We start from the raw sequence: 12,757 nt of genomic DNA, 5'->3' as shown, positions 1-12,757 counted from the left end.
GCAGGGCGAGGGATAGAGGGAGAAAGAGACTCCCCGCTGAGCAGAGAGCCCTATGTGGGACTCAATCCCAGGACCCTGAGATCATGACCTGAGCTGAAGGCAGAGGCTTAACCAATTGAGCCACCCAGACACTCTCACTCATAGTATCTTAAGAAAATATCAAAGCTATATGTTTGCAGAAGAGTAAAAACAAATTCCATCTATTGTATTACATTTAAATGCGTTGTAAAAGCACTTACAACTAACCTATATTGGTTTGGGGACTTGCCTTCAGAACAAATTACCTAAAATTTAAAAATCCCCCATCTAAGATTTATAAGAAATAGTTATTGGAGCACTGGCTGTGGTGCAAAAATAATGAATACTGTTATGCTGAAAATAAATAAAAAATAAAATAAAAAAGAAATAGCTATTGAATTTTATTTTGTCAGATACACATTCATTCATTAAAAATTCATAGACCTACTATCCAGCAGGCTGTCGGGGAGGCACTGGGCAAAAAAACAAAAACAAAAACAAAAAAAAAAAAAAACCAAGGTTCTTGCAGCCGTGGAGCTGCCATCGTAGTCGTGTTGAAATGACAGGGTCCAGATATTCAGTCTGGGTAGTCAGGAAAGACATCTCAGAGCACTTGGGCATTTAAGCAGAGATTCGGAGCCCGAGTAATATGGTAAATGATGGTGCTATTTAACACAATGGGAAATACGATGGAGTTGCGGTTGGAGGGGGCAGTAAGGGAAGGGGTCACGTGTGATATTTGGGCATACTAAATACAAGGTATCTATTAGGCAATGTGGTGAAGTCAAGTAAGCAGTCCGATATTGAGATCTGGAGCTCAAGGGAGAGGCCAGAACAACAGATAGCAATTTAGAATCTTTCAGGATAAATTATGTTTAAAAAACATGAGTCTACGTGGTATTATCAACGGAGAGAATGTCACTAGAGAGAAGATGAACAAGGATGGAACCTTGAGGAACACCAAGAGGTGAAAGGATTGGAAAGGAGCCAACAAGGGAGTCTGAGAAGGAGCATCCACAGAGACAGGAGGAAAACAGTGGAGTGGAAAGTCATCGGCACAGTAAGCAGCATCTGCAGAGGAAAGAGTGCTCATCGGTCATAAATAGTTGTACATAACCCGTGGTTCCGTAAAATGCTAACATCTGAGATATCTGGGTGAGGAGAACAAGGGAATTCCTTGCACAATTTTGGTGACTTTTTTCAGAAAAGAAAAAAAGTTCACATTTTCAAAATAAATTAAAAACTTGAGTGTTGGAAAACCTAAAAAGCTGGGAAAAAGAAAAATTAAATTCAAGAATATTATAATATTCAGACAAGCCTTTCAAATCAGTAGTGTTTTCTCTTTAGGCTCCAAATAAAAATCAATGTGTAGAATTTTACCAAGTTTCATATTAAAGAATTACACATCCAGGGCTTTACAAATCAAATAAAGTAATATTTACTGAGGATTTACTGCCTGCAGAAAGTGGGGTTACGTAGTAGATATAACAGATAAATGAAGAAGATGCCGTTTCTTTCCTCAAGGAACTTCTAGTCCAATAAAGAGCTAAGATCTAAAATAATGTGATAAGTTCAGCAACTATCAATTTGTGATCAAATAAACACAAATAAACAAGAATTAAGAGACATCCTTGTTGGGTGACATTGCCAAATGCATTTTTGTGATCTGCAGGACAGGCTCACAAGGAGCTATTCCCTGTGGCAGTGTTGTTACTGCCCATCTCAGCAGATTACAGCTCCTTTTATCTAATGACTCAACACACATCCTTAGGTCATAGGACTATCATAAGAATAACACATATAGTACAAAAAACCGGAACAGCATAAGAAGTGTAAGCATGGATTCTACAGCCAAATGCCTACCTTCAGGTTCTAGCTCTGTGTGTCTTTGGACCTGTAACTTGACCACTCTGTGCCTCTATCCTTTATTTAAAAAATGAGAATAGGGGCACAGGGAGGGCTCAGTCGGTTAAGTGTCTGATTCATTATTTTGGCTCAGGTCATAATCTCATGGGTCATGGGATCGAGCCCCGCCTCAGACTCCGTACTCAGCAGGAAGTCTGCTTAACATTCTCTCCTTCTGCTTCTCCCCACACTCCTGTGTATGCATGCGCTCGCTCTCTCTCAAATAAATAAGTAAATCTTTTTAAAAAGTTTTAAAAATGAGCATAATTAAAGTACAGAGTTGCTAAAAGGGCCAAATGAATTAATATGTGCAAAAACCTGGCACAAAATAAATGTTATAGAAGTATATTTATTCTGCATTTCACTCTTTCTCATACCTTCCCCAATCCCAACAGCCCCACATGCACTTATGCACCATCTTTCATCGAATCCTTCTGAAGTTCCTCAAAACATTATCTCCCAGACCAACCTATATCTCTCTGCCTTCACCACTAACTTGTCAGAGCCATGAGCCTCTCTTGCCTGTAGTAGCGTAATTGTGTCCCACCCAGTCTCTTGGCTTTCACTTTTGCCACCTGTGAGCCATCCTGTCACATGCGAACAGAGTATCTTCTAACATGAAACAGAAGTCACTCTCGTAAGTCAACCAGCGGCTCCCACGCACCCTGTCCCCTTCCTATCACTCGTTGCACACACCGTTGGCTACTTCAGCAGCAATGCCACACTTCGGTCCTAATCCACTTGTGTAAAGGTATTTAGCCTTGCTTCATATGACCCATAGGAGGCCTTTAGAACAGTCCCAGTTTATACCTGTTGTTTAAGTATAAAATTTAATAGCATCCCCCTTCAATGTCAAAGAGCCCAGATTTGAACTAAAAATGGTGGAGTCACTCTATCCATGGGCAAATCCCAATTAGTGCAAGCCAGCAGTCAACAACTATGACTTGATGGTCAAACACAATGCTTGCTTTTGTAAATAAAGTTTTATTGGACACACTCATTCCAGTGCATATTGTCTATGGTTACTTTTGTGCTACAGCAACAGAGGTAAGCAGTTACAACAGATATTTCATGGTCTACAATGTTAAAAACACTTACAGCAGCTCCTACCCCTTATCCATGCGGGGGATACATTCCAAGCCCCCAGTGAATGTCTGAAACTGCATAGGACCAAATGCTATGTTTTTCCTATACAAAATACATATGTTATATTTAATTATAAAGTAGGCACAGTAAGAGATTAACAACAATAAAATAGAACAATTATACAATATTCAGTAATAAAAGTTATATGAATGTGGTCTCTTTCAAAATAGCTTATTGTACTGTACTCACCCTCCTTCTTGTGAGGAGATGAGGTGAGGTGAACGAAGTAGGCATTTTAACAGCATTAGGCTCTACTGACCTTCTGAACATACCTCAGAAAGAGAAGCATATTTCTGGAGTGCTGCTGACCATCAGTAACTAGAACGGTGGAAAGCAAAACCATGGGTGGGGGAGAGGGCTTACTATATTCTTTTGCCCTTTTTGGAAAAGGTTTGCTGACTCCTGTTCTAAGCCAATCAAGCATATCCTATTCCCCCTGCCAGGTACAGGTTTAGGAAGGTGTGTATAAAACCCAATCCTGGCCAATGAAATGTGAGGGGACATCCCTCTAAGAAGAACCTAAACGTTCTTAGCTGACTAAAGAGATACACAGGGAGAGCGGCTACCCTTCTCTGTCTTCCAGATAACCTAGGTATGTGGATATGATATCCTGAACACTGCAGCCATCTTTCAACCAACCTGAGGATGAGCCCAACAGGCTGAAGTTGGGGGGTGGGGTGGGGTGGGGGCCAGATTTTCAGGGAGGTGGAGCTAAATCCCCAAGGAGCCAAGCCTGGAAGCTCTCATATCATATATATCTCATTACCTTACAGATAAAACTGCCAGGACACCTGGGTGGCTCAGTCGGTTAAGTGATCTAGGGACTCTTGGTTTTGGCTCAGGTCATGATCTCAGGGTTGTGAGATGGAGCCCCGAGTCAGACTCTGCACTCAGCATGGGGTCTGCTGACATTCTCTCTCTCCCTCCCTCCCCACCTCTCTCATTCTTATGCTAAAGCTTAATTATAAAGTAATTTTTATTATTTTAATAATAATTATTCCCCCACTCTCTCTCTCACAAATAAATAAAATCTTTAAAAAAAATAAAGCTGCCAGTTATTTTACCAGCAAAAAAAATGCGTTTATTTTTGAATAGCAGAGAATGACAACCCCAGACAAGCGTACTACAGGGAAACCATAAGCAAATCCTGAAAACAAAGGAGAGTAAGGCTCTGTTACAGGAGCCAGGGGAGGGGGGGGGGGATGTTGGGAGACCTGTCAAAAACAAAAAGCCCATTGGAGCAAACTGGGGGAGTGCCAAGCGTACTGGCTTTTCATTGGCTGAGTTGTGTCAGCCTCTCATTGGCTGGGCTGTTGTGGGGGAGGGGAGACGAGATGAGGGAAGCACTTCCTCCTTCTGCTGGGATTGCCAAGTAGTAGCTAAAATACCAGGGACTTGCAAGGTCCCTCTCTTTCTGTTGGGCTGCAGTGGACCAGGAGGGGTAGTGTGCAAGAGCTCCTGCTTCTGACCTCCTGACTCCATTTTAAATGAAGTTTCCTCTTATTAATTTTCACAATCTTATCATGTGAGAAGAAAATCCAATTATTTAAGCTGATTGTTTGTTGTTAAAACTGAAATCATTTTAACTGATAGAAGGTCAGGCAACCCAAATGTCACCACCACACAGTCACTAAATTTTCTGTTGTTTCAGTCTAAATCCATTGGCAGTCATATTGCCTGATTTTATTTTATTAATAGCACTTTTTAAACTTTCTGAAATTATTTTTCATTTCCGTGCTTTGTCACTCATTAGCTGACTCTGCCGCTAGAGTGACATTCCCATTAACGAAGAGATTTCATCTGTATTGTCCTACCCTAAACCTCTGTCTCTCTGTTTACTCCATCAGATAGAAGCACTTAACAAATCCTTGCTCAATGAATAAATAAAAAAGAAAACTCTACTGGGGCACCTGGGTGGCTCAGGGGGTTAAAGCCTCTACCTTCAGCTCAGGTCATGATCCCAGGGTCCTGGGATCGAACCCCTCATCGGGCTCTCTGCTCAGTAGGGAGCCTGTTCCTCCTCTCTCTGCCTGCCTCTCTGCCTACTTGTGATCTCTCTCTGTCAAATAAATAAATAAAATCTTTAAAAGAAAAGAAAAAAAAAGAAAAAGAATTCTACAAAGGAGGTAGGACTTAAGTTTGGAAGGATGCCAGGAACTGGGGCAGTCTGGGAACAGTGGGAGTTAGTGGTTTTTCTAGAGACACATAACAAGATAAACACACTGGTCACGTCCTTGGGTTGTGACAGTGTCCCACTCCCTCGAGCTTTGCTGCAAGCTTTACTGAGGTTTTGATAGTGGCCTGAGCAGCAAGGGAAGGAATCTGGGAATGAATGGGCTTACCTGAGCTGGGGAATTGACCAGCCTGTAGGATAGACTGTTGAAGGCATTGCCCAAAAATCTAATGAGAGCATGCAGCCAAGGTCTTGTGTATTTGAACAATATTAATACCCAGGATGGTCTCGTGCAGTGAGTGCAGGGAGAGAGAAAGAGGCTTAGATAACTATCTGCTGACCCAAGAGATTATAGTTTCTCTCATTTCAATGCAGTTTATCTTTCCCGAGCAGGGCAGAAAGACAGCGGTTCTCCTGACTCTGGGAGAGAGGGGGTCAGCTAGAGCTCAGCAAGTAGCCAGCATTCCAGCCAAGAAGGCTGAGTTTCTAAGCAGGGCTCCGGAATGAACATGTGAACCAAAAATGTATGGTTCATATGCATGGTCCAAAATGTACGAAATCACATCGACCATATCAGGGGTGCTGAGCTCCCATGTCTACAGCTCCAGTCCAAGTGTGGATGCAGTAGATCAGTGAGTCGGTGCCCCCGCCCAAATAGATAGCAGCTGTTCAGATCCATCTGATTAATGTTGTGTGCAAAAATAAAAGGGCATTGCTACATCTGAGCTAGAAATCTAAATATTTTTTGTTTCAGAACCCCAAGTTCTAAATGTTGGCAACTCACTTGAATATTCAAATAATACCATGCTCCTCAACCGTGGGAAGGCCACAGACATTTTTTTCTATGTCTGGACAAAATAGACATGGCAGCGGAGCCTGGGTGGCTCAGTTGGTTAAACATCTGCTTTTGGCTCAGGTCATGATCCCAGGGTCCTGGAATGGAGCCCCTCGTTGGACAGGGAGCCTATTTCTCTCTCCCCTCCCTGTTCATGCTCTCTCTTTCTCTGTCAAATATATAAATAAAAATTGAAAAAAAAAATAGACATGGCAGTGGTTAGACTGCATCTCAATGAAATGTGGGGGTTCAAAGAAATTCTGCAGGTAGCTAGACTCCAAACCTAGGGAAGCAAGAGTTCTCCTTGATGCCACTTATAGGTAGAGAGATAGGGTTCAGGACATACTTTTTCGTTTTTGTCTCTAAACTTTAAAACTTCATTTACATATTTATTTATTTTTAATGTAAATTTAATTTTAATTTAAATTAAATGTAAATGTATTGTAACATCAAATTTAATCATTTAAATTTAAATTTAGTAAATTTAATTTATTTATATTTCAATTTATTTTTAATTTAAATTAATTTAAATTTTTAATAACTTTTTATAAAAAGTTATACTTTATAAAAAGTTTTTTATGTTCCATTTTAATTTTAATTCAACTAAGTTAACATACAGTGCAATACTGGTTTCTGGAGTGGAATTCAGTGATTCATCACTTACATACAATACTCAATACTTTAATACCCATCACCCAGCTAGCCCATCCCTACCCCTTCTCTCCATCAATCCTTAGTTTGTTCTCTATTGTTAAGATAGACTTATGGTTTGTTTCCATCTCTCCTTCTTTTCTTTTCCCCCTTCCCATATATTCAGGTTTTCTTTCTTAAATTCCACTTATGAATGAGATCATATGGTATTTTTTTTTTCTGACTTATTTCACTTAGCAGAATATACTAGCTCCATCCATGTAATTGCAAATAGCAAGATTTCATTATTTTTGGTGGCTAAATAATATTCCATTGTGTGTGTGTGTGTGTATATATATACACACACATATACATATGTACACCACATTTTCTTTATCCATTCATTTGTTGATGGACATTTGGGCTCTCTCTATAGTTTTGTTATTGTTGATATATAAAGCTTCTACAAACACTGGGGTGCATATATTCTGTTGAATCTGTATTTTTGTATTCTTTGGATAAATGCCTAGTAGTGCAATTGCAGGATCATAGGGTGGTTCTATTTTTAACTTTTTGAGGAACTTCCAAACTGTTCTCCAGAGAGACTGCACCAGTTTGCATTCCCTCCAACAGTGTGAGAAGTCTCCTCTTTCTCTGCAACCTCAACACCTGGTATTTCCCGTGTTGCTAATTGTAGCCATTCTGACAGGTGTGAGGTGATCACTCATCCTGGTTTTGACTTGTATTTCCCTAATAATTGAGCATCTTCTCACGTGTCTCTTGGTCATCTGGATGTCTTCTTTGGAAAAGTGTCTATTCATGTCTTCTGCCCGTTTCTGAACTGGATTATTTGTTTTTGGGGTGTTGAGTTTGGTAAATTCTTTATAGATTTTGGATACTAATCCTTTACCCAGGCAGAACTAATTTAGTAACAGGTCAGCACTGAATCTGTGGGTCAGATTTTAGTGAATCCACCTGCCACTGGCAGAGGAAGCCAAGTCTGGGGCAAGTAGAAGGTTTGTGTATTAAGTAATGAGAAGTAAGACTAAAGACTTAAGGCAATGTAAATCCAGTTTGTTGTAGAGGAATATTATCAGGGAATGACTAATCAAAAGACAGAGATCCCTTTGCCATAAGTAGAAATATAATGAATATGCCAGAGCTTGGCTTCCCTAATAGAAAAGTCTTCACACAAGTGAGTAGATACACCTGTCTTATTAACAGGCAGCATGGGACCAAATGAACCAGAAGAAAAATCATACCATAAACATTACAATTAAAATTCTCCCTCTGTCTCTCTCTTTCATGTTACTACGCTGAGCTGCCCCTACAGCTATGGGGATCAACATAAGGAAGATTCGTAAATAATGTCTGTAAAAAGTGAGAATTGTGAGCTCATACCATTCCTCCCTCAATTCCTAAATTTATACTCTAAGCTAAAAAGGCATTATACAGAAACCAGTGCTTCTTCCCTCTTGCCCTCGAACTGCCTGACATCTACTTATATGTCTATGGAGAAAGAGTGAGTTTTTGAACAGAAAACAGTCTTTGGAACTTGGGTCACTTAGCTATTAAAGTGAAAGAGGAGAAAATCTGTGTCCGCCCCGCAGTGTATACATACTGATGGGCACCAAGAGTACACAACATCAGCATGGAACCAGTCTCCATCCTTTCTCAGCAGGCAATACCCCTGGCTAATAAGGGACGGGGGGAAATGCTTCCTAGAGCTACTTAGGTCTTTACTGATCAATTTCAAACCCACAGAAAAAGACCCAGAGCAGTGACTCATGTGTAAACGTGAGATCTGAATCTGCTATCAAAGAAACTGAAGGTCTTTCACCAGGTAAATTCACACCTCAGGAGATTCACACTGGTTAGCCGGACGCTTTAACCTAAGTGTACAAATCCTTTCGGTCTAATTCGTTTCTGTACATATTAGCTAACTTTTCTTTATCAACACCGCTGTCATCACCCTTATTATGGTCAGAGTTAATAAACAGGCGGCATTTACGTCATGCCAGACACGTTCCTAAACCTTTTATGACTTTTCCCAATACAATGCTATGGGGTAGGTACTATTTTTATTCCTCACTTACCAGTGTGTGTGTGAGGGGGCGGATAAGGCTGAAGAACTAAGCACTTGACCAAGGTTCCAAGCTAATCCATGGCAACATCAGGATTTGAGCTTCAGTCTCCCTGAGATCCATCTTTCCTGGCCCTCCATCTCAATTTCTGATGGTTTCTTCAGCCGTATTTGCCTCGGACACTCTGTTTTGGACTTTGCTCTTCAGCTCAACTCTGATGTTTACCTTTGAACATTCCCTCTTCCCCCAGCCCAATCTAGTCCCCAGAGGACTCAGACCACCTGAATCTCCCTGCCCACACTTCCCCTTCAGAAAGAGAAAAGTGACCATGGATAACCAGTTACAGAATTTCAGCTAATTTTACTTGAAATTTCATACCTTTTCCTCCTGATTCAGTAACTGGCAACAGCATATGGAGAACCCACGCAGCAAATGTCAAAATCCAGGAGACCCTGCCAGCTTTTCAGGTCATTATTCTGTCTACACCTGGGGCAGGCATTCCGGGCAGCCAATTCCAATAAGCCAATTATGGGGCCCTGACCAAGGGCTGAGTCTGACCCATGTTTACGACAGCATGAGGTAAGAGATTTAATGAGAAGTAAGAAAAACAGTTTGCTTTCTCTTTCCTGTCTTTCCCTGACTCAGAACCCACTGCCTGATTCCTTGTATTCAAGCCCTGGAAGGCTGGGCTTTTAACGGACTGGTTGCCATTCCCAAGGGAAATACAGCTAAGCTGGATCTGGAGTTCGTTGGCAGCTAATAAGGTCAGAGTGTGAATGCCCAACCCCAAACGGAATAATAATACATGGTCACTCAGAGTGAGAGGACTAAATTCCCATAATTCACATCATTAAATAATAACAATAAAGCAAACAGCCATTTCTGATCTAATGATGGGTCTGGTTCCTCAAAGAGAGTGAGAAGCAATCCCTGGCTACTTTAAATATGGATGGTAAATATTTACTATTTGGTTCATCAAGTTAACGTAATTTTATCTAAAAAATTCTGATTATTGAAATTGTTAACTAATCTTCCCTGCTGTTATTTCCTATACATATTTTTGTTTATATAAGTACACACTTGTGCGTGTGCACACACACACATGTGCACACATGCACACAGCAGCCCTCCTTCCTGTATCTCAAAGACTCTGGCTTTTAATTCTATAACCAATATGAATGTTACTCCTCTGGAAATTCTTCCCACGCTCCTCAGGTAGAACTTGCCGTTTCTTTCTGCTAAGATTTCGGGGAGAACTACAGTCATGCTGAAAACTGACATTCTCTTTTTCATTTTATGGGCAAATCTGTTCAAAGCCACATAAGACGATAGCTTCCTTTGACATTCACCAGCCTTTGGTTCTGTATATAGGAACCAAAGAACTTAGTGTGTGCTAAGTTTGTTTATCAAATAGTAATGTTTATTACCATTTCTTCAAAATCCATACTCTAAAAACATTGCCCACACCAGGACTGATCTGCTAATGAAAGATGATATTTTTCTTTTCTTTTTCTTTTTTAAGATTTTATTTCTTTGACAGAGAGAGAGACAGTGAGAAAGGGAACACAAGCAGGGGGAGTGGAGAGGGAGAAGCAGGCTTTCTGCTGATCAAGGAGCCCAATGCAGGGCTCAATCCCAGAACTCTGGGATCATGATCTGAGCCGAAGGCCGATGCCTAACTACTGAGCCACCCAGGTGTCCCCCAAAGATGACATTTTTCATAAGCTATACAAACATAGTTCAAAACCTCTCTATTTTAAAATTTATATTTATGTTAAAGTGTATCGGGGTCTCTATCTTCTTACCATACTGAAACAGAATGCAGAACATCCTTCTGTTTTCCAAGCAAGTATCTGTGGGACAAATCGTCCTGGTTAAGTACCCATTGCTATTGTTATACGGGCAGATCATTACTCTGAAAAGAATCTGTATTGACCAGTGGAGCTCTATGCTTGGGGTCACCAAAGAGGGTGTCAGAGCTGGTCAGGGATTCAGAAGTATTCCTTCAGGCAAGTTTCCATAGGAAGGGAAACTACACATTCACATTATAGCCCATTCAAGTGATCAGCTAAACTCACATTAGACCGAAAACAAAAATGCGAATTCCAAGTGTATATTAGCAACAAAGCTATGACTTCTGAGTACCTACAAAGCTCATACTGCCTAGTCTGGGCAGGAGTCAGAATTCTGGTAACGTATCACCTAAGCCCTGGGAAAGCCCGAGTGACTGCTCTGTTTCTGGTACCCCCAGATCATTTCCTTCCAACAAGGCTGCATTCATACTGATGAAATTAATTTCTCCTAACTCTGTTTTATGTTTGGTTAATGATGACCTCTGTATCAGCCACCCATTGTTGCATAACAACTATGCTAAGACTCATCGGATTCAAAAAACATTTATTAATGCTGACAAGATTACAGGTCAGCTGGGTGGTTCTGCTGATTTAGGTAAGTCTCAGCTGATCTTGGCTGGGCCGTGTCAATTGGCAGGGTGGCTAGAGGTTGGCGTGCCTGTGAAGATCTCATTCACATGCTTGGCAGTTGGCTGGCTGGAAGCCGGGATGGTGCACAGAACCGAGCCTTGTGCTTCTCTTCCTCCAGCAAGCCTGGGCTTGCTCGCATGGCAGGGTTCCAAGAAAGCAAGTGGAATTGCTGATGCTTAGCCTTGGAAGTGACACCCCATGACTTCTATTGTATTCTATTGGCTAAAGCAAATCACAAGTATAGTTTTTATTCTGCAGCTTGACAACTGTGGTTATCAAACCTCATCCCCAATGTTGTTGTTTCCATAGGCAATTGCGAGTCAACATCTATAGTTTAAAAAAAAAAAATCTTTAGTTCAAATAGATCAAGGTTAAGCTGATCTTGTGGGGGAGGATTAGAAGAATAATGCTCAAGTGGAAGAAAGAGCCTGATCAGATGTTTCATCTATAGCTGGTTCTAATAATAGTGCAACAGAAAGCAACTGGTTGGAGAGAGTGAGAGGAGGGAATCTGAAGGTATCTCTTTTGAAAAACACAGTTCTTCTTCAGGAAAAGAAAGCATTGTATATGACATCCCCTGGTGGATCTGCCCTATCCTGGACGTTTTGATAAAGGAGATATTTCAGACAGTAAGCACCAGGCTCTAGTTTCAAAAGAGCTGCTTATGAATTTACCCCAGCCAGAAGCATTAAGCTAAAAGGCATGCCACGCTGACTGCAGGGATACCGGGGAAACTCAAAGACCCAAGTCATAGAGAGGCCACAGGGTCAAAGAAGGATGGAGGATGGGCAGGCAGGGTTTGGCCAGAGATGACTCAACCCATAAGAAATGAAGGTCACACCCTGCGTCCGTAATAGCACACCTTATTTGCACAGCCTTTGAAAATAAAAGACATTTTCTGCAGAATTTTCACAACTTTCTGGGTTTTATCCACATATCTTCCCTTGAGGACTGCTTAGAGCAAGTTCCAGAAAACTTGCCGCATTTTGCAAGAGAGGAAATGAAGGCAGAGAGAGGTAACATGATGTGTCCAATGTCAATCAAATAATCAGGAATACATTCAGAATTGGGACTTCTCTAGGACTTGCTTCTTCTTCTTCTTCAATTTTTTTTTTTATTTTATTTATCAGAGAGAGAGAGAGTACAAGCAGTGGGAGCTACAGGCAGAGGGAGAAGCAGCCTCCCTGCTGAGCAAGGAACCCAATGTGGGAATCGATCCCAGGCCTCTGGGATCATGACCTGAGCTGAAGGCAGATGCCTAACTGACCGAGCCACCTAGACATTCCAAGGACTCTGCTTCTTTTTTTTTCATTTTTTAAAAAATTTATTTTCAGCGTAACAGTATTCAGTTTTTGCACCACACCCAGTGCTCCATGCTATCCGTGCCCTCTCTAATACCCACCACCTGGTTCCCCCAACCTTCTACCCCCCGCCCCTTCAACCCCCTCAGATTGTTTTTCAGAGTCCATAGTCTCTCATGGTT

This window comes from Mustela putorius, unplaced genomic scaffold (genome assembly GCF_011764305.1).
Source record: "Mustela putorius furo isolate JIRA1106 unplaced genomic scaffold, ASM1176430v1.1 tig00003962_pilon_pilon_pilon, whole genome shotgun sequence".
NCBI classification, from domain to species: Eukaryota; Metazoa; Chordata; class Mammalia; order Carnivora; family Mustelidae; genus Mustela; species Mustela putorius.
The sequence above is the reverse complement of the archived record's forward strand: the minus strand, read 5'-3'. Positions refer to the sequence as shown.